The 21,992-nt window shown below is 37.2% G+C and overlaps 1 pseudogene; it reads left to right on the top strand.

Moving 5' to 3' along the window:
- The window catches only part of LOC131492419 (importin subunit alpha-1-like), a 48,703-nt pseudogene extending 26,947 nt beyond the window's left edge, over positions 1–21,756 (top strand).
- The last annotated feature ends 236 nt before the right edge of the window (positions 21,757–21,992 follow it).

The following is a 21,992-nucleotide window of genomic DNA, read 5'->3' as shown; positions in this document are numbered from 1 at the left end:
GAGATACAAATCAAAACTACACTCAGATACCACCTCACGCCAGTCAGAGTGGCCAAAATGAACAAATCAGAAAACTATAGATGCTGGAGAGGATGTGGAGAAACGGGAACCCTCTTGCACTGCTGGTGGGAATGCAAACTGGTGCAGCCGCTCTGGAAAACAGTATGGAGGTTCCTCAAAAAATTAAAAACAAATCTACCCTATGACCCAGCAATAGCACTGCTAGGAATTTACCCAAGGGATACAAGAGTGCTGATGCATAGGGACACTTGTGCCCCAATGTTTATAGCAGCACTTTCAACAAGTGTTGAGAGGATTATGTTAAGTGAAATAAGTCATACATAGAAAGACAGATATCATATGTTTTCACACTTATGTGGATCCTGAGAAACTTAACAGAAGACCATGGGGGAGGGGAAGGGGAAAAAAAAGTTAGAGAGGGAGGGAGCCAAACCAGAAGAGACTCTTAAAAACTGAGAACAGTCTGAGGTTGATGGGGGGTGGGAGGGGAGGGTGGCTGATCGGTATTGAGGAGGACACCTGTTGGGATGAGCATTGGTTGTTGTATGGAAACCAATTTGACAATAAATTTCATATTAAAAATAAATAAATAAATAAAAATACAAGCAACACATGTCCAGTTAATCATACAAGCTCCCTCTAGATTGTTTTCAGAAAGGTCACATTTCTAAAATATTAATTTAAGCTTTCATTAAATCTCTAAGTAGAATGAGTCCATAAAGTAAGACTCTTTACAATAATAGCTAAGTAAATACGACCTTAATTCTTTGTGGCAAAACCATAACCTTGTATTAATAGAGATATTATTTTGGTACTTATTCTATTTATATAGCAGTAAGAAATTATTTTTAAAATTCTATACATACCGGAGCACTTGAGTGGCTCAGTCGGTTAAGTGTCCGACTTCAAGTCAGGTCATGATCTCACAGTTTGTGAGTTTGAGCCCCAGGTCAGGCTCTGTGCTGACAGCTCAGAGCCTGGAGCCTGCTTTGGATTCTGTGTCTCCTTCTCTCTCTGCTCCTCCCGCATTCTTGATCTGTCTCTGTCTCAAAAATAAATAAACATAAAAAAATTTTTAAATACTATACATATCCAGTTGAACATTGGGAAGCCTTTATGTTTTTATAATTTTATTTAGATCTAGTCAATATTTCTCCTTATATTTTGACCTACTTTCAAGGAGCTGGGGATTTGCTTCTGTAGCACATGCAAAGTCCTTCTTTACCTCTGATAACATAGCTTGTGTGATATCAATATAGACATATGTCCTTTTTTATGCTTATTGTTTGCATGTTATATCTTTTGTATTCTGATTACTTCTGAACCTATATTTAAAGCACATCTCTAACAGATATTATATAGTTGTATTTTTCTTCTAATACTGACAATTCCAATCCTTAAAATTGGAATGTATAGTCCATAAATATTTAATTTAATCATTGATATTATAGGGCTTACCGGTCACTAAAGCTGGTTTATTTTCTTCTATCTTTAATTCTCCATTTTTTTTCAGTTAGATCATTATATAAATTGAATTAGTAGATTGCATAATTTCTATTGATATATCATCAAGTTGACTTTCCATTTTTAAAAACCTCTAATCCAATCTGCTATAGCGCCTACTGTGAACTTTCACTTCAGTTCCTGCAACACTCTTAACTTATTATTTTAATTTTGCTGTATTTTGTAAATGCCTCTGCTATGGTTTTCTATGTGGTTACTCATTAAGGCCATATTTTTCTTTAGTCATTGTATGTATTTACAATACTGGCTTTTAAACTTGTCTGCTAAATCTAATATCTAGAACATCTTGGTGTCTGTTTCTATTTATTACAATTTTTCTTTGTTATGAATCATAATTTCTTATTTATCTAGATATCTAGTATTTTTAAATTACATAATGGACATTATAATTATTACATTACATAGACACTGCATTCTGTTTTCTTTCTCTGCACAGTATTGTTTTGGTTTTTTTTTTTCCCCCTAGGCAATGAATAGCTTGAACATGAGGAGATTGGTTTTACGCGCTGTTAGGGTAGATTTGTAGAAAGCACAAGGTGTTTACCAAGCTTCTCTAATGTGTTAGGTCTCAAGCTCCAAGTTCTTGTTGCCCCACATATCTTGCTGTGGCTGTGTTTTAGGATTTAGGGGGTGTCTAAAGTAGGTTGGATGCTAGGGCATGGGCCTTATTCCTAAGACATGTTCTTTCTGGTGTCTCAATTAAATGCTCAGGTATTCCAAAGATCTCTCTACTCTCCTTGTGCTGGAACTCAAATGTCTGCACCACACATTAACTTATATCTGTCTTGTTCTATTCTCAACCCAGGAGCTTCTGGTAACTTCATATGACCTTGCCTGGAAAAACTACAGTTCTGTCTCAGCCAAGGACCCTTAGGGACAGTCACACAGATTTGTGCTTTCTCATATCCCCCAGTCTCCCCATTGTTTAGCTACTCCCTCTCTAATGATTGCAAACTCTAGCTGCTTTAGCAGTCAAGATTCCAATCTCTGCTTTCTCGGCTCAGAATGCTTTCCTTGAGTCTTTGTTTCGACTTCACAACTAGGAAATTGTCCCTAAAAAGGGAGCTGGGATAAATGTAGGGTTTACTCGCAAGTGCCCTTCACTCAGAGAATGTAGTTTGGAGTGTGTGTTCTCCTGTGCTTGAAAATAATTGTCTCATGGGGCACCTGGGTGGCTCAGTCAGTTAAGCATCCAACTTGGGCTCAGGTCATGATCCCACAGTTCATGGGTTTGAGCCCCATGTCGGGCTCTGTGCTGACAGCTCAGGACCTGGATCCTGCTTTGGATTCTGTGTCTCCCTCTCTCTCTGCTCCTACCCCGCTCACACTCTGTGTCTCTCAGTCTTGAATATAAAAAATAAATAAATAAATAAATAAATAAATAAGTAAATGTCTCAGATGCAAAGTTATTAAATAATCTATAGATTGGGAAAAGATATGTGTAGTATTTAGCAATGAAAAGTTTTGAGAAAGACTGTAAGGAAAGCAAGCTTTACATAGTACTAGCAGAGTCACAGTTCAGAAGAGTTTTCAGTAGTATGTAATCATTTTGAAGAGCACAATCTACAAGCAAGTAATTCTAGAGAAACTCTGTAGTCACGTGATAAAGGTTATGTATAAAGATATTCACTGTGCTTTCGTATTTAAGAGTAAAGAAATGAGGCAGTTTGATTGCTCTTCAGTAGGATGAATAAATGCAATAGCTTAGGCGTACAATAGTTTATCAGCGCTAAATTAATCAACATAAAGATTTAATATTTTTTAAAGATCTTAAAACAACTCTCCAATCCTAAAAATGAGTTGGTCACTGTAATGCAGGTTAAAATGAATGAATTAGATTTAGATATTCTAACAGAGATAAATATTGAGGGTAAAATCCAGTTGCAAACATGCACACCCAGTGTGATCCTATTAATGTAACATTGAAAACACATAAAACAATAGAATGTATTGTCATAAATACATAGGAGTGATATACACTCACTTTGAAGGACATAGAGGAGCTATGGGGAATAAGTGGGATTTGGGTATGTGAATGACCTTTTTTTTTCCTTGATAGGAAAATTCTGAAACAAGCAAAAGAACAAATCATGGTAAAGCTTTGGACACATATGGCACAATTGTGTTAAGAGATCGGCCGCATTATTTTGAGCATGTCACACCATGATTTTCAGTTGAACTGATAAGCAGAATCTATCTATGGAAGAAACATGGTGGAGAAATAAAAGGAGGGCTATCTTTTCTCATGCTCCTGTAAGGAAAAGCCTCAACAATCAGTGAATAGTGCATTTGGAATGGGATTTCAACCTTTAATTCACCAAATTTATAAATTAGTAAGTCTTAATGTAGAAGGCTTGGTAACACAATTTTGCTTCTTGGAAGGGGGAGCTTTAGCTTCATTATCCCAGCTAATAGTGATGTGCTGTGTTACATGCTTACAATAAAGGTAATTAAAACTACTATACCTTAGAAGTGTGAGAATTTCATGAACTTTACTAAACAATTTTAAATAGAAACAAACCCCACATATGCTATTCTGACATATCTAAGGATGATATTTATATTTACATGGTGACATGACTCTAATTAAAAAGATTTCTCATAAGTAAAGAAAACGTTCTCCTTCTATGAATGGACTGTATTCCTAAACATCTGTCTTTAGAGCGGGGCTCAGCAAACTTTTCCCCTAAAGGGCCAGATAGTAAATATTTTAGGCTTTGAAGACTATATGGTCTTTGCTGGAAATTCTCAACTCTTCTGTGTTCATGTGAAAGCATCCATAGATAATGCCTAAATATATGGGCATGTTTGTGTCCCAATACAACTTTGTTTACAGAAATAGACAACAATGCAGATTTGGCCTCCAAGTCATAGCATGCCAACATTTCCTCTAGATTGTTTCGATTCTTCCAATATAATAGCTAAATGTTTAATAATTTTGTCAATAGCTTTGTGTATCCTCCTTGCCTGTTGTTTTTTTATGGTTCTCTGCTACATAAAAGTTAGATAACTTGAGATCTGCAAAAATGAGATGCTTATTTGGACTGTGAAAGGTATGAGATTATTGATCAGTGATGAACTTTATTTTGGTGGTTTTTCCTTCTTTGAATAAATTCCATGATTCCCTGTTAGTTTCTCATATGGTACAGCTGTGGGTGTCCCCAGTGCTATACTGCTGAGGAGGCTTGGAAAGTTAGTACACATACGGAGCTTATAAAGTCTTTCTGATTAACATTTTTTTCACTGAATCAGGCTTGAATCCCTTCTTTCTCTCAACTTCCTATGGCATTCTTAATGTTGTTTATCAATAAAATCCCATAAAACTTTGCAAAACAAACAAATAAACAAGCAATGGCTTCTGACTCACTTACACCTGCATTTATAAAGGTTATAATTATAGAAGAGATCAACCCTGGTAGGAATAACCAGCAGGGTTCAAAATAGCTGGAGAAATTTGATAAGACATTTTATGGTTTGTTACTGGAAGAAAGCAAGAAATTAAAAGGGTGTAGCTTATTCCAAATTATGTCTGTTTCTTAAACACAGATGAACACGAAGCACTTCCTGAAAAAAAATTCTTGCATATTAAGCAAATAAAGGGCATAAATTTCATCTTAAAAGTGATTATTACTGTTGTTTTCATTTATATACTACAAGAGTTGTGTGGTTTTAATTTCATATTAAAAAGGGTGAAGTAGACAGTTAAGAGCCCCAAAGTGATGGTAAAGTTCTGCAAGAGTGCATTTTTTTTAATGTTTATTTATTCATTTTTGAGAGAGAGCAGGGGAGGAGCAGAACGAGAGAGAGAGAGAGAGAGAGAGAGAGAGAAAGAATCCCAAGCAGGCTCTGCACTGTCAGCATAAGAGCCCGATGCAGGGCTCAATCTCACGAAACCCGAGATCATGACCTGAGCCGAAGTCAGATGCTTAACCAACTGAGCCACCCAGGCACCCCTGCAGGTGTGCATTTTAATCAGGTATTAATTAGATAGTGGATAAGACACATAAATAGGAAGTACTGAGGGCGATCATGGAGTTTTTAAAGAAGAAATGGTGAAAGACTAAGTGGCACCCTAATTTTCCTTTCTGTATTTTTTTGTCACTGTAATGCTTAGTATTAAGATAAACTGTATGCTGTGCTCTGGGAAAAAAAGAAAAACATTTTTTCCTAAATTTAATTTAAATATTTACATTTTTGCTGACTTGGGTAATGTCTTGGTGTCAAGAAAAAGTAACAAAAAAAGACTTATTTAAAGGCAATTTCTTCTTTTTAATATAACATTTCACTGTCTTAAAACAGAAGGTTAAAGGAAATAATGTCTCCATGAATGCCTGTTTAGTAATCTTATACATTCAAATATGCTTGTCGGAATTCTGGTTGAATTAAGTGGCACATGAATAGTATTATACAAAATATCATGGAATTCCTGGGGCAAAAATCTTCATGAATTTATCTAGTAGGACAGTTCAGTGCCATTGAGAAATAGACACCATGATAGGACCAGAAGGGTCAGATATTTAATGATGGGCATGCCTGAATGAGTGAATGAATAAGTGAGTGACTGAATGAGTGAGTAAAAGAAAGAGATAATGAAAGAAGCAGAGGGAGAGAGGATGGGAGGATGAGAATGAGGGAGAGAGCGAAAGAGAGAGAGTAAAAGAGAGGAATGGCGGAAGGAGATGGGGGATGGGGCAGAAGTCAGTAGGCAGAGCCTCCAGGCCAAGATGCAGGGCTGAAATCTGTGAAAAGAGAAAGGGAAAAATTAGGTATGAAAGCTTCAGAAGGCAATGAAGTTCCGAGAAAGTCTCAGCCAAGCTAAAAGGGAGTTCTCAAGCGCAGGTTGGTTTTTGGAAGAGCCCCCACATCAAGCAGGAGTGGATGGGCTCTAGAACATCCAACATGACCAGCCATTGGCTTGGACCCATGGGAACCATGTCTATGCTGTGAGTGGTGAATGATCCAGAGTTGTCACAAACAAGGCCACCTCATAAAAGTTCTACCTCTTCAAACAGATCTTCATAGGATATAAGCGATTTTAGCTGTCAGAAGTACTGTCTATGCAGATTAACATATTTTTAAGGAAATATATTTTAGTATTTACATTTATACAATTCAGCCACTGATAGGAATATAATCTCAGTACCAAGGATAGTTCTTGAAGTATGATAGCTGTCCAATATAAGTGTGAGAATAAATGTATGAAGTTTCTCATATTTCTTATTTTAGAAAGCTCTTCAATTTATCACTTTCATTCTCTTTTCCGCTTCATCCCTACTGCCTGAATAAACTTTCCTTTTTGATTTAGTTATGATCTTCATCTTATGATCATTAAGAGTATGTTATCTACACTCTTTTTAAATCCCATGAAGTGTGTGTTATAAGCAATACCCAGTTGTAACAGTGATTAAACTCATTGGCCCTAAACCAGGCTACCTAAGATCAATGCATGGCTTCAAGATTTTCTAGCTGTGGGCACTTTGGCAAGCCAATTAACCTCTCCCTGCCTTAGTTTTTTTGTTGGCTAAATTGAAATTGTAATACTATCTAATCATGGAATAGTTATGAAGATTAAAAACAGTATGTTAAAATATTTAGAGCAGTGTCTGATAAATCGTAAGTAGTGTTCAGAAAAGTAAGCCAGTATTAATCATGTCATCATTATTAACATGGATCACAAGCTATCCTATATGATTAATACAGCAGTAGAAATGTCTGCGCTAGTGGAAAAAGATTTGATAAGGGTGCTGTAACCAGTTCAGCAATTGAGCAAATGTATCATATCAAATGAAAATTTAGTACAAAAGGCTGGAAACAGGGAGGACCCGGATGTAGCAAGAAAGGCAATATATAGTAAAAACATAATAATAATAATAATAATAATAATAATAATAAAGAATTGAACACATGTCTGATATAAAGTTATGTTCAAAAAGCTCCAGTCACATCAATACCCTCAGATGCAAGCTTGATATACAAACTGCTGTAGCTAATGCTCATGGACACAAACCTGATGATAATGCACCCCTATACTCAAGTCTGCCTTGGCCAATATTAATCTCCTTGGCATTTCTATAACTCTACTTCAGAATGGGCAACTTGGTTAAGATAGTCTTCCAAGTTTCATGATTGACTTTCGAAGGGTTTCTGCCTGTCCCTTGTACCATAGTTCAATAGGCCTAGCCATAAAAATAAGATAGAGCCCTATCTCCTAAATATTTTGGAAATATTCACTTAAGCTTGAGACATATGCTGGCATCTCTAGCTTAACATTATTATATAGGTCAATCACCAAATAATCAGTTATTTCATTCATTCATTCATTCATTCACTCATTCATGTCTTGCATGCATGCAACAAATAGATAACCTCTCTATTTCAGGCACAGCAGTGAAAAAAATGATGAAAAACAGGGACAGGAAGCATATTAAGTTCATGTTTTTATGGATTTTATAGTATTGTAGCAGGGAGTTAAACCTATTTCAGATCAATTTCTTTTCTCCAACAATACCATCTGTAACCATCTCCCTAGATCCCTCGGTTAACTGATAGAGAAGTAGCATATAGATCCTATAGGTGTTGCAATGACTGGATTAAATAGTAATGGATGTCAATAACATAAATTGACTAAACAGTCACACCAATTATCTGAAGGGTATCTGCTATACACCAAAACAATGGGAAATTCTCAATATGTTAACAACTGGAAACATGGTAAAATCAAGAATGAGATGTGGAAGGATAATATCATATTTCTTATTTACAAGAAAAACGTACTTGTTCTTAACTTTTAATTTATTGATAGCTTTTTATCTGATAGCCTAAAGAGCAAAAAAAAATTAAATTATAACTTCCATGTATACTCAAATTTAGAGCAAAATATTATGAAATTCACTATTTCATTTAAACATAAAAAACCCAGGAATGTAAACAGGGCAACTGCTATTAATTATCTCCATTTTGCAAGTTAGGAAATGGAAACCCAGGTTAAACGGTTTAAGCTTACATGGCTAAAAAATAAGAGTTTTTTTTTTTTTTAAGCCCAGATTTCTCCAGAGCCTATGTTCCTTCCATGTGTCCCTGAAGCAGAATCAAAATTCATTTCCCCATGATGTGATCCTGTTTTCTGACTAGGTCGATGTTATTAACTTTTCATTTACTCTACCTAACTTGCAAACTTATAATTCTTTTTACAGTGGAAATAATTGAAAATTTGGTATTTTAAATAATACCCCATCTTACACACATTTCATTTTATGTAGTTCACTACATGAAGCCTGTGATATTAAGAAAATGTAATAATGGAAACTTGCACATGTTCCAGATCCTGTCAGAAAACATTTTCTGTCTGCCTTCTTAAGAATCATGCTCAAAGTTGTGGAAGAGTCACACAATAGCAATCCATGATTTCTTTTTTTTTTTTAATGTTTATTTATTTTTGAGAGAGAGGGAGAGAGCAGGGGAGGGGCAGAGAGAGAGAGGGGGACAGAGGACCCAAAGCAGGCTCTGCACACTGACAGCAGAGAGACCCATGCGGGGCTTGAACTCACAAACTGTAAGATCATGACCCGAGCCAAAGTCAGATGCTCAATTGACTGAGTCACCCAGGTACCCCAAAAACCATGGTTTCTGCCTTAAGTTGCTTATGCCCAACTAGTGAAACAATCCATAAATACAAATAATGATCATACAAGGTGCAATGAAGTAAAGGAATTATGGACAAGGTCTTATGAGATCACAGAGTGAGGAGAAAATGCTTTCCTTTGAGACAATTTGTTTAGAAATGCTTAATCATACAAGAGGTAACACATACCTGGGCTAAATTGCCTCGGGACAGGTAGGGACGAAGGTAAAGATATTTCAGTAAACAAGAGATCAAAAACACAGCAAGGGGGAAGAAATTAACAATAAGTTCTGATTTGGGGTGCAATATCATAGGCATGAGTGGACACGGTGAAAAGAAGGGTGGCTGTTCTGAGACCAGACTTTGGATAACATGCTAACTATACCGGAGAGTTGTATACCTTGTCCTGCATAGAGTTAGGGTCAGGGAGGGTACTGGGCAAAGGAATAACAACCTCAAAGACATCTCTTAGGAAGAGTGCACTGAGGGCAATATGAAAGAGGTTAATAGAGAAGGGATCAGGGACAGAGATGAAAGTAACATCAGTCTCATGCAAATGTCCAAGTAATTGCTTAAGAAGACCGTGAGCTTTATGGACTAGACATGAAGGGGTTGTGATGGATAAGAGAAGTATTTCAAAACTAAAATCAATAGACCTTGGAAGATAATTAGATACGAGAGACAGAAACACATCACTCATTTCTTTCACCCTGCACTTGTCCTTCGGATGCTTCTTGTCCATTTCTTGCCAAACAGTGATCTAATATCTAGCATGAGGAGAGAGACACACAATCTTCTGCAGGAAAGAGACTCTTCAACAGAGCATTACAGTGCAGAGTGATCACTGCACTGTCAGGCACAAGTGTGAGATACAAGTTATCTAGTGTGGCCCCACATGGAGATAACCGGCACTGTGGTTTGATCTGAACAACTGCAGACCATGATGCCATTAGTAAAAACGAAGAAGACAGGAAGGGAGGAACACGTTTTGGAAGACATGATGAGGAGGTTCATTTATATGTTGGAAGGCATCCTCAGACCAACTATGGATGGTTACATTAAGATGCCATACAACCGATACCTGTGACGAAGAACATTTCTTCCAAACTCAGGCACATTTGAAAATATTTTAATGCAAGCAAAGACAATTGTAACACAACCTCATATGCATCTAAACTCTTTTCATAAATATTACCATTAAAAAAACAGCCTTTTCAGAGAGCTTTCTAGTACCAAAACTAGTCCATTATTAAAAGATGAAGAACTTCTGATCTAATTTTTAAATGCGACAGACATCCTAGCATTATCTGGCTTTTTTTTTTTACAAGCTGTGCTTTTGGATTTCAAAATCTAAGGCAAAAAAAGAAAAAAAAAACACTGAATATATGCTGGTTAGTCTCTGGCAGTTGCTTTTTCAGCTGATTGTTTGAAAGAGAATTAAAGTTTCAGGAGAAGAAATGTAGCTTCTCTGAGTACTCAGCGGCTGGCTCTCTGCAGCACTGTGTGCTAATCCCTTTCACCCAAGACAACACCAAGCCTAAGTTAAAATCTCACTCCATTTAGAGCCTCACACTTCAGAAGGAAACAAGGCTTTCCAGACATTTAGAAACAGAATCCAAAATTTTGAGAGTTATCAGAGAAGTATGTACTTAGCCATCCACCATGTAAGAAATTGTGCAATCCAATGTAAAAATAAAAATATTGTGATGTGCTTGGTAAAATAAAAAGAGACTAATTGATAATTGTGCTCCCTCAAAAGTGATGGCTTCATGAGTATATCCTATCAATGAATAACTGATACTACAAATCAACAAATGAAGATGCAATTAATACATTTCTCGTAAACCAAGCAAACTAATAAACCAAGCTAATTAGCCAAGCAAATTGTGCTTTATCCTATAGATTTTAAAGATTGCTTGTATATTTTCCTATAATAGTCACATGATTAAGAAGAAAATCTGTATTTCACTCTGAATTATTACATCCAAATCCATTTCCTTTTACCCCAGTGAGTAATTTATTTATAGGATTATGGACTTCTTAGCCATTCAAAGTGTGAATGAATGAATGCAAACAGGCCGCAAGCTTCTGTCATGCGAAATCCACACAAGATCAAAAAAGAAATTCATCATTCAAAAGTTCTATCTAGTTAGCACTCAGAAAATGGATAAGGGTTTTCGTAAATTTTCTCTGCCTTTTGATTTCGGAACAACAATAACAACAACAAAAACAAAAAACAAAAACAAACAAACAAACAAAACACCCTGCTGCTTTATCTTCTTTTGTGTCCAGGTTCCAGGCTTATATTTCGGTGGCTTTATACATCACCATCCTCTGCAAAACTCCCCTCCTTCTCTTGACTCTAATTAACCCACGCCCATCACGCATTTCAAAATGAGATTCAATACCATCTCCCCAAATATTTTTGATGCTTTCTTCTCTCTTCTCTTGTATTCATATTATTTCTTCAAATCACATGCAACATATTTGTTAAAAGTGATAAGAAAGGAACTGGCTCCCTTTTCTGTTTAATTTATATCATTTATGCCATGAGAGGTACCCAATATGTAAAGTTCAATTTCATTCATTGCTAAAGAAATTACTAAACAAACAAACTGAAGGCCAAGTGTGGTCATAATGCCAGAAATTAAAATTAAACGAAGATCTGTTTTTGAAAAATTTGCAGTCTATTCATTCCACAATTATTCATTTAATAATTATATTACCAAACACTTTGCTAAGTATTTCGGATATTTTGTATGGAGTATTTGCCTTTAAATATTTCACACAGAAGGATACATATGTAAAAATTAAAGCATAATTCATTACAAGTAAATATAATGTGCGATCCCAAATTGGATTCTGTCCAGAAAAAGAAAATTAATGGAACTGGTAAAATTTGAAAAAGGCCTGTATTTAGTTAATAGTATTGCATCCGTATTAATTTCCTGGTTGAGATCATTGTACTGGAGTTACGTAAGCTATTAACAAAAGAGGAAGGTGAATAAAGGGTACTTAGGACTTATCTGTACTATTTGTGCAAACATTATTTCAAAATTAAGAGTTTTTCTAAACTATGTAAAATATAGCATGAGATTACCCCAGAAATACCCATATCATGATAAATTCAAGCAGCATTCCTTTTTAAGAAAGGTTTTAGTGCTCAACTCTAGGGTCTTTGGTTTGCAGACAATTCACAGGTATCAGCTTCTTTAGGATACGGCTCAGCTGCAGAGAGCGCCCCCTACCTGAGCCTCAGCCTTCCAACCACATCCATATCTGGTAACTGAGTAAAGCAAGAGGAGCACAAAGGCTTGGCCATTTCTGTTCAACAGAGGACATACTCTCTGACAAGCACTATTCCTTTAAAAATTATTTCCTGTGGCTTTGTTAAGCCTATCCCACAGGACTGCCTGGGTGGCTCCTCAGTCGGCTGAGCGTCCAACTGTGGCTCAGGTCATGATTTCATGGTCCGGGAGTTCAAGTCCCGCATCAGGCTCTGTGCTGGTGGCTCAGAGCCTGGAGCTTGCTTCAGATTCTGTGTCTCACTCTCTCTCTGCCCCTCCCTCACTTGCACTCTGTCTCTCTCTCTCTCTCTCCAAAATAAATAAAACATTAAATATATTATATATATATTTATATGTCATTACATTATATATTAATGTATTATATTTTATTATATGTATTTTATATACATATATGTGTGTATATATACATGAATATATATACATATATGTATATATACATATAAATGTGTACGTATATATATATACATATATATGTGTGTGTATATATATACATATATATATAAAGCCTACACCACAGTGTGTCTGCCTCCTTAGCCCATTACTGCTACTCCATACTTCCTTTCCCAGATGTCGATCCCCAGAAACATGTTGCAGCCCAGCTACACCTCAGTGTCTACTTTTGGGGAACCCAACCAGGGTTGCTAAAGGACTCGGACAACACAGATGATAGAGCAATTATAATACAGTCGATTTTATTTTAATGTGACACACATTTCAGAAAAAGCATCACGCTGTGCGAAATTTGCACAATAAACCCCACAGGATTTATGAGGGAAAATAAGGTGAAAGGACAACACGCAAAATGTAAAGTGTCAGTAACATATTAAAAAAAGGTAAGAACCTAATAGAAAACTATTATCATTTATACATTTTAAGTAACATATATACACTTAATATTAATATATAATATAATATATACTTATTATATTGTATATATTAAGTATACAAGAATATATACTTAATATATGTGTGTGTATATATATATATGTATGTATATATATATATACGTATGTATATATGTATGTATGTATGTTACATAAGCATATACATATATATGTATATTACAGTGAATATGGCATTTGACCCAAAAAACCTGAAATTTGTTTGTGGAAGTGGGCATTGAATGGGTGTCAGCTTGTGAGTTGGTGTGAAATGGTGGACTGAAGGTTATCTGCAATCGCCTGGGAAGTTGTAACAGCAGATGACACACATGGTGACCTGAGGTATCCAGTGTGGGTGTTTCAGGAGTGAGTGTGTGTGTCTGTGTGTGTGTGTCTGTGTGTGTGTGTGCCTACACTTTGTGTATTCCTATCCAGCTTGGTTCAACTGGGTGTGGTTTTCTGAATTCATCTAAGAAATCATACAAAAGAAAATACAACATTCGTGTTAAACTCCGATTATTCCCTAATACATCAATCACATTAGAACAAATTTGTGTTTTTATTTTTTTATTTTTTTTAATTTTTTTTAACATTTATTTTATTTTTGAGACAGAGCAGGAATGGGGGAGGGTCAGAGAGAGGGAGACACAGAATCTGAAACAGACTCCAGGCTCTGGGCTGTCAGCACAGAGCCCGACGCGGGGCTCGAACCCATGGACCGTGAGATCATGACCTGGGCCGAAGTCGGACGCTTAACCGACTGAGCCACCCAGGCGCCCCAATTTGTGTTTTTAAAACAATGTTTTAAGAGACCTGACTCTACAAGACAATCAAAGCACACTTCAGACTGTATTTGATACATGGCAAATAAATCAGTAGTTCGTGAGGAAAAAAATACAGCTTTTCAGAAGAGGGAGAAGTTACCTTGCAACATGTGAAGACCCCAAATCATACCATTGTGACAACATGCTGGCTAATAATTTACAGTTAGGATATGTTATTAGTATTGTTTTGATTTAACCAATGTCAGTACAGGGAATATATGATATGTGAAATTCAAGCAAACATAAACATTTAATTTACTAATAATAATTAATTTAAAAGATTAAATTGAAATTAAAATGTAGAATCCTAGCAAATAGATTATTATTCTTTCCTGTGAGTGATAGGAAATTTTAATTTATATACACACAACTAACAACATTGCTTCATTCATTTCATATTTATGGAGTGCCTGCCATAAACCAGGGACTGGTCTAGATGCTGGGAATAAGGCACTCAGCAAAATAAAATATTTGTCTCTTCTACTGCAGCTTATAATCTAGAGGAAAATAGAGAAAAACCTAAACATAAATTTTGTAAGACAGTGAAAGTGCTATTGAAAAAAATAATAATAAAACAAGGTAAGGCTTTAGAGAGTGATGAGGGTAATGGAGAGTTCACCGGAAGGGCCTCTTAGGAGTTTAAACTATTGCTACTCGGTAAAAGAAACCATTTTTTTTTCAGGTACAAAGATAAATTATTTTGGATCATTACTTTCTATAGAGCTAAGAGCAAAGTTTATGTTTTTAGTGGACGATTGTAGTTGTAGTCACCTTGCACCGAAATATGCTCCATTGAACAGCTAAACAAAATGCTCAACAGATTTCAAAATGCATGCTTTTAAAGGCATCAGAGACTGTGGAGGCAATGAGTGCTAGTGAACACAAACAGAATACATTTATGATCACCCCCCAGGACAAGAAACAGAATAGTCCAGCACCTCAAACATAGTGTACCCCATAGTGTACCCCAGTCATCCACACTCTGCCAAAGAACACCTTTCAAAAGCATTTACATGGGAGACCTTGTGGGCCAGGAGTATTAGAAGGAAATGCTTATTTGGAAACAGTTTCCTGACTTCATTGGGAATGAGCAGATCCAAAAGTGTCAGAGACCAAGGACAAGCACTTAATTGCCAGAGATATAATGGGCATTATTACTGTAATAAGAGTAGGGACAGCATGGAAAAGAGAATCATCTGACCCACAGGGATCTCTGGCCATGGTGGATCAACCACGGGGTCCCTAGGAATGAAACAGATAAGTAACTTTTCATACACCCAGATCTGGGCAGCAGGAACCACAACAGACCTTCATCAAAGTCTTTGATCTGAAACTGTTAATAGACTTAGGCCCCTGAAATAACAAATCGTTTCAGGAAGAATCTTGTAATATCAATGACATACTCAAAATGTGGGCACATGCTGAATCTCTGCTCTATATGTCCCAAAGTGATGTGCAACTATTAACAAGATTCCTTCACACTCAGGAAATGGAAAGACCCACACGCACATACATCAGAGACTGTTGAATATGGTTCAGTGCTAACACACTGTCGCCAGTTGAAACTAACTTGAATCAGCTGAAAAATGGACATTTGGCTTCTGAATCTCTTTGATAGCCCTACTGGAACCCCAGTTTATTTCCTACTTTTTTGTTCTAGTTTGAGTTCCCTTTTAATTCCTGAGTACATGGCTGGACTATATTTCTCTTGCAGGCAATTTTGGCCATGTAACTGAGTTCTGGCCAAGAAAATGTGAGTATTTTATTTCAAGTCCTGAGCCATAAAACCCTCTGGTATAATCCTCTTTTCTTTTTCTTTCTCAAAATCGAAGCTAGTCAAAAGAGAATCTAAAAAAAAAAAAAAAAAGTCAAGGGCTACCTGGGTGTCTCAGTCAGTTGAATGCCCACTCTTGATTTCAGCTCAGGTCATGATCTCAGAGTTTGTGAGTTCAAACCCCACATCAGACTCTGTGCTGACAGCTTAAAGCATTCTTGGGATTCTCTCTCTGCCCCTCCCCTGATCATTCTCTCTCTCTCTCTCTCTCTCTCTCTCTCTTTCTCTCTCTCAAAACAAATAAATAAACTTTATTTAAAAAATAAAAGAGAGTCGAGTCATAAGGAGGAAAATGTCCAGATTCTAAGGTCTCTTAAGGGGAATCCATCTGACTACTAACACCCACCCTGCACTGTGGCATGTGTAAAAATAAACATTTACTGTGTAAAACTGTAAGATTTGTAATTTGTGTACTGTAGCAGCTAGCATTACCTCATTGATAATCTACCTATTGCAATACAAATATCCAAGTGAAGTCCTTGGATCGTTCTCTTTCCCTATCAAAAATAATGCAAAAACAATACCACAATCATGTAGAAGTCACAGATTAGCGTCACATTCTACTTTAAAATTCAAGTGTTATGTTATTATAATATTTAATTTTTAATTTTGCCCAATACGTAAGGGGGGCATATTTTGGAGACCGAGGATGGATGACCAGAAATTTAATCAGGTGCAACCGTTATTCTAGATCACACATAGTAACTGTGACTAGAACCCAGATATTCTGACTCCATAGCTCCAGTGCTCATTCACTCAATAGCCTTCTATGATCGTCCCCGATAATTCCTATGTTGAAATCTTAACCCCTATGTGATGTCAGTAGGAGGTAGGTCCTTTGGAAGGTTAGTAAGTCATGAGGGTGTAGACTTCATGAATGGGATCAGTGCCCCTATTAGAGACCCCAGAGAGCTCTCTTACTCTCTCTCTGCTATGTGAGGACACAATGAGAAAATATCCTTCTGCAACCAGAGGTGGGACTTCACCAGAACACAACCATGCCAGCAGCCTGATCACAGACTTCCAGTCTTGAGGACCGTAAGAACTATATTTCTGTTGTTCATAAGCCACCTGGCCTATAGTACTTGGCTGTAGCAACCTGGGCTAGAACACCTTCAGAGCAAGAGTTTTATTAAGTTCAGAAGAACAGAATCAGAACTATACGTACCAGCCTGTTGATACTTTATATAAAAGATTACCGTCCTCGGTGTCCTGACTTTTAAAGGGAGAGAAGAGATTTGATGGGTCCAAGATGAGAAAAAAATCATACTATCTAAAAGCTTTCTGTAAAAGTGTATAATAAGACGTTATGATAATGATAATCTGTACCCATGTTTGAAAATTTAACAAGTTCCTCCATCCATATTGTCTACTGGGAAGTAGACTGGAGATTAGATACTAAGGGTAAAAATAGATACAGAGAGTTTTCAGGAGTGACTTGAGTGTGGAATGTAGACTCAAGTAACTTTTGCAACATTTAAAAAATGTGTTCCAAAAAGGTTGTTTTAGGTTAATTTTCTAAGTACATGATAAATACTATATTATACTACATTTTTATCTTACATACTTTTAGTGAGTAAAGAAGATATTTATATCTGAAAAAAGTAGAGATCTCAGAATAAATGTGGAAACATGGTCCAGTATTCTATTATCTAAATAATAATGATAACTAATAAGAAATGCATGAATTTTGTCCCCTATAGATATTTCCTTGGGTGTTTTATAAGCCTGATACTAAGGACAAGGACATACTTCAAATATAGGGCATGCTTGTTCAGTATAGCCAATTACCAGAGCGTCCTGTCTCGGACATAGTTTAATAAACTAATAAATCTAATTTAAAGAAATAAAGTAGAAGTTCTCAGGACAATTTATTTTTTTTAATTTTTATTTATTTCTGAGATAGAGAGAGACAGAGTATGAGTGGGGGAGGGGCAGACAGAGAGGGAGACACAGAATCCGAAGCAGGCTCCAGGCTCTGAGCTGTCAGCACAGAGCCCGACGCCGGGCTCAAACTCACAAACCGTGAGATCATGACCTGAGCCGAAGTCGGTCGCTCAACTGACTGAGCCACCCAGGCGCCCCATCTCAGGACAATCTAATGTCTAAATAGATACTTTGTGTTTGCACATGCAACTTTGCTCCTAAAATTCCACCAACTTATTTACCACTGTATTTTAATTTTTTATGGTGCCACTTTGCATTATGTGTATGTCTTATCTCACCCTCTAGTTCCTAAATTCAATGAGATTAATATAGTAACCACACAAAGCCTGATGCCTTCCCCCACCTTGTATATATTCAATAAATATTTGTAGCTACTCAATAAATAATTTCATTATTAAATAATTAGTATACTTCAAGGCTTACATCTATAAGTTCTCTCAAATCAACCTAAACTACAGGAATCTCCCTCCCTCATTTTCAGTGACATTTTAATATTTTTTTAAAAGATCACCACTGTCCTATAGATTTCTGAGGGTAATCTAATCCAGTTTGTTCTAAAGAAACCTACTTCTGTATATTGACAGACATAAAAAGTAAGAATGGATCGTTTTGGAAACTGGTTAAACAAAGTTGAGCAAGTGTTTTGATAGGCACTTCTTGGTTATTTGAATTTACAGATATCAATTATAAATCTCTAAAACAGGAATAAAGTATGTATTGTTTTCCCAACCTATCTGACCTTCACCTAGTATTTCACAAAGCACATTGAGATTGAATATACTGCAGTTTGTAAGATGTCCACAGACACATATCTCACTTCATTAAAAATAAATGTATATGGGGTGCCTGGGAGGCCCAGTGGTTTAAGCGTCAGACATTTGGTTTTGGCTCAGGTCATGATTTCACGGTTGGTGCGATCGAGACTTGCACTGGGCTCTGCTCTGACAGCCTGGAGCCTGCTTGGGATTCTCTCTCTCTCCCTCTCTCTCTGCCCCTCCCCTGCTTGCACTCTCTCTCCCTCTTAAAATAAATTTTAAAAAAACATTTAAAAATAAATAATATATGTTATATAGATAGCCTGATTTTATATATATATATATATATATATATATATATATATATGTGTGTGTGTGTGTATATATATATATGTATAAGTATATACATATATATCCTGATTATATATCAGGAATGAGTACTACTATGTTCCCTAAATTTTGGTAAGAAATCTTGACCAACACGGTCTTTGAGTGAGCTGGGGTGGATGTTTTGAGGGCAGCTGACCTGTAGCCTGCCCATCCCACCCCATCTCCCGTGGAAGCCTGAGCCCACCATGCCATACAGCTTTCTCCCTTTGTCTCATAACCACGTCCACCAATGAGAATGCTAATTCACTAGCCGCTAGCCTTAACAGATTCAAGAACAAGGGGAAAGACAGTCCAGATATGAGGCAGTGCAGAGGAGAAGTTAACGGGGGCTGAGGCGAGGTAAGAAGGATGACGAGATACTGTAAAGGAGAGATGTAAGCTCATTTCCTGATGATGCTACTTCACTGCAGGAAAACCACAACAACCAGGGCACTGTAAATTGGTCTGTTGATGACACTGATGACATTGTCAAAAGCATAAAGAGCAACCATTTGGAAATCGAGTCCTAGGCTACTCAAGCTGGAACCTGCTTTCTAGGGAAAAATATCCCCCACAGACAACATAATCTGAGCTGGTTTGATTCCAAAATTTGTGTCTTTTTTGCCCAGAATTGACTGTAGTCCCATTCAGTTTGAATCTGCCTGGGCCCTCACTAACATTGCTTCCAGGACATCAGAAAAGACCAAGGCTGTGGTAGATGGAGGTGCTATCCCATCATTCATTTCTCTGTGGGCAACTCCTCATGCCTACATCAGTGAACAAACTGTTTAGGCTCCAGGAAACCTCACAGGTGACGGTTCTGTTTTGTAAGACTTGGTTACCAAGGATGGCTGTTGGCTTTCCCTGCAGCTCCTAATATGTTATCTTCAGCATGTGGTTACTTAATTAGCTCTTTGGACACTTCCAAACATTTGTCACAACAAAAATCCTGCACCCCTGTTAGATGCTATTGAGCAGATTCTCCCTATCTTAGTTTGTCTTCTGCGTCATGATGACCCAGAAGTAGTTATTAGCAGATAACCTGCTGGGCCATTTCCTACCTTACTGGTGATCCAAATTAATGGATTGAAATGCTTGTGCAAACAGGTGTTGTGCCACAACTGTGAAATTTCTAGGAGCTACTGCATTGCCCACTGTGACTCCTGCACTAAGAACCACAGGAAATATTGTCACGGGGACACATGAACAGACTCAGGGTGTAATAGATGCAGGAGCACTTGTTGTCTTTCCAAATCTATTAATGAGTCCCAAAACTACTATTCAGAAGGAAGTTATGTGGACAATATTAATCATCACAGGTGGTTGTCAGGACCAGATAGAGCAGGTTGTGAATCATGGATTAGTCCCATTCTTCATTGGTGTTCTCTCTAAGGCAGATTTTAAGACACAAAAGGAACTGTATGGGCTTGGACTAACTATACAAGTGGCAGAAGCATTGAACAGATTGTAAACCTCATTCATGGTGACATAACCATTGATGAACATTTTAACTGTAACAAATACCAAAAGTATTCTGTTTTTCTGGATGCAATTTCAAACATACTTGAGTGCCATAGACTCTGGGTCTAAAGTTCTCTCTTGTCTAGCAAAAGAGCAGGATGCAGGATGGAAAGCAAGAGATGGCTAATGTCCAGGAAAAGACAAGAGCCCCGAATAAGGGTTCTTACCCCATTTTTATCAGGATCAGAAGGCTTATAAACATGGCGATGGATATGCACAAAGGGACAATGAGTCTGTGAACATTAACTTGTGAATGTGAGGGAAAGGGGGTCTTGAGGATATTTGTGGTTAGGGGTTTAGGTCAATATAACACAAAATCCGGGCACCGGACAGTTGGGAGGAAGGTTGTTTACAGTGGACATGAGGCCGCACCTCTGTTTATCTTAGCCTAGGGGATGAGACAGGTAGGGGGAATAACCTCAGGGTTAATAAGGCACCTTTTCTTTTGTTAACCATCTCTTCCCTGGGCTGCTTTGCCTGCAGCACAGCGGTCCATAGTCCAATTCACCAGTTTACCTAACCTGGCCCTATTCTCCCGTGAAAGCAGGTTTTCAGCTATAGTACTAAATTGGGGGTGCTTCCACCTCGAGTATCTAATCTTGTTTATTTCATATACCTATGTATTGGTCACCTTTCTACCTGTTCCTATTTTAGGACTTTGCCTCTCCCTCTCTATTCTGGGGGTTCTGCACCTCCTCTCTATGTTGGGGTGCCTTTGTACCTTCCTATTCCTGGCACCTTTGTGCTTCCTTATTCTCAGGGTGCCTTTGAACCCTCCTATTCTTGGGGTGACAATCTGGTTTACCCAAACTCGGGTGTGAGCATTTTATGACTTTGTATTTCTTTATGCCTTGTTAACCCACTGGTGTAAGCCAGGGGGATTCCTAAGCTTATCCCCCACACTTCAGGTTTCTGGGAAACTAGGTGAAACTGAGAAACTTAGTATAATGATTGAAAAATGTGGAGGTTTGGACAAAAGTGAAGCTGTACAAAATCATGAAAATGAATCTGTGTACCAAGTTTCATGAAACTTGATTGACAAATAGTTCTCTGTAGAGGAAGAGGAAGGTCAGAATGTTGTGCCAGACACTACTTCTGAAGGCTATATGTTCCAAGTTCAAGATGGCACTCCTGGGACCTGCAACTTTTAGATTGTATTACTGAGGCATAGAATTGTTTGTTGTGTACTCTGGTATGTTTGTCTTACTGTTTCTCTACTAAGAACTCTTTTTGAATATGTTTTGTTATTGCAGCACTTCTACAAAGAAACTATACTTGAACAGTTCCAAACTGTACATACTGTATGAAGCTTCTCTTCTCAATAGGTATCTTATTTCTATATGGAATCTCATATCTTGCAGTGTCCTATAAATAGAGATTTAATTCC

Source organism: Neofelis nebulosa, chromosome 13 (genome assembly GCF_028018385.1).
Source record: "Neofelis nebulosa isolate mNeoNeb1 chromosome 13, mNeoNeb1.pri, whole genome shotgun sequence".
In the NCBI taxonomy this organism is placed as follows: domain Eukaryota; kingdom Metazoa; phylum Chordata; class Mammalia; order Carnivora; family Felidae; genus Neofelis; species Neofelis nebulosa.
The sequence above is the reverse complement of the archived record's forward strand: the minus strand, read 5'-3'. Positions and strand labels throughout refer to the sequence as shown.